We start from the raw sequence: 1,757 nt of genomic DNA, 5'->3' as shown, positions 1-1,757 counted from the left end.
ATGTTGAGGAGCCTCTGTCTTTTGATGAAGCACAAAACTCAAAAAATTGGATGGCTGCCATGCAATCAGAATATGATGCACTTATAGAAAATGACACATGGACTTTATGTGATTTGCCTCTTGGCAGAAAGGCCATTGGTATGAAGTGGGTTTATAAGTTGAAACGCAAGCCGGATGGTGAGATCGATCGCCATAAGGCTCGACTTGTTGCAAAGGGTTATGCACAGCAAAAAGGCATAGATTATGAAGAGACTTTTGCTCCCACTTGTCGTATGACTACTGTGCGTTTTCTATGTGCATTGGCAGCTCATTTTGGTTGGGATGTTACATCAATCAGACATTGTTACTATTTTCTTGAATGGTGACATATTTGAGGAAGTTTATGTAACACCGCCTCGCAGTTTTGTCATAAAAGAACAAGAGGACAAAGTGTGCAGATGTAAGAAGGCTTTGTTTGGGTTGAAGCAATCTCCGCTGACACTCATTTGGTTAAACGAGGCTTTCGTAACAATCCAACAGAAAGCACATGAGGGTGATGTACTTCTCATTGTGGTTCTTTATGTCGATGATTTGCTGATCATTGGACCAAATGAGAGACATATTGCTGAATTTAAGGCTGATTTGAATGCTACTTTCAAGATGAAAGATTTGGGGCTGTTGCATCATTAGGCTTGGGCATATAGTTTAAGCAGTGTGATGGTGGTACTGCCTTGTGTTAGAAAAGTTACATAGAGACATTGCTATGTAAGTTTGGACTTGAGGATTGCAAACCTATTGCCACTCCCATGGAAATAGGTTTGAAGTTGAGTCTACATGATGCTGGTGATCCTGTTGATGTCACTCTTTACCAAACTGCTGTTGGCTGCCTCATTTATGTATGCAACACAAGGCCAGATATTCAGTTTGCAGTCTCACAGGTCAGCAGATTTATGCATAGCCCAGGGTCTAAGCATTGGCAGGCTGTCAAGAGGATTTTTCGCTACCTTAGTGGCACTTTACATCTTGGCTTGTTTTATCCCAAGGGGGGATCATTGCCGCCAGGCTTACATGCTTTTTCGGACTCAGATTGAGCTGGTTGTTTTGACACGCGGGTGTCCACGAGTGGTTTTTGTTTCATGCTTGGCAGTTCATGTATATCATGGTTGAGCAAGAAGTAACTTACTGTGGCCACTTCAAGTTGTGAGGCTTAGTACAGGGCAATTTTCACAGCTATGATTGAGTATGTATGGCTCAGACTCCTTATGGATGATTTGGGTGTTGGACAGGACACTGCCAACACTATCTACACTAACAGTCAGAGCCCATTGGCAGTTGCGAGGAACCCAGTTTTTCATGCTCGCACAATGCACATTGAGGTGCATTACCACTATGTCAGGGACAGGCTCTCAGCAGGAGAGATCAGCTTGGCTTATGTGCCAACACAACACAACCTTGCAGATCTTTTCATAAAGGCATTGTCTCGTGAGAAGCTTGAAGCTTTCCACAAAGCTTTGGGCTTACTCCCCTTTGTGGACTAATCATGTCCTGAGGGCATGGCACTTCCCTTTACTCATGTGACAGCTCTCTTCACCGCATCACTCCAAGGGGGATTTGTTACCATATACATGTGGTAGTGATGTGTGTGAACACACTAGGACCGCTAGGGCATTTTTCCCTTGTTTAGGAGGTTTTTTCCCCTGTGCATTGTATATACGCCCATCACTCTAGGGATATCTATCTTTCCATTGTACACTAAGTAACACACTCTCTATTGTGTG

At 43.5% G+C, this 1,757-nt stretch overlaps 1 pseudogene; it reads left to right on the top strand.

The window, feature by feature from the left end:
- The first annotated feature begins 785 nt into the window (after positions 1-785).
- LOC147448941 (secreted RxLR effector protein 161 pseudogene) lies at positions 786-1,517 on the top strand (annotated as a pseudogene).
- Positions 1,518-1,757: the final 240 nt, after the last annotated feature.

The sequence above is a fragment of the Adiantum capillus-veneris genome, chromosome 10 (genome assembly GCF_014529385.1).
Source record: "Adiantum capillus-veneris isolate H3 chromosome 10, ASM1452938v2, whole genome shotgun sequence".
Classification (NCBI taxonomy): Eukaryota; Viridiplantae; Streptophyta; class Polypodiopsida; order Polypodiales; family Pteridaceae; genus Adiantum; species Adiantum capillus-veneris.
Note: the sequence above shows the minus strand (reverse complement) of the source record. Positions and strands in the feature narration are given on the sequence as shown.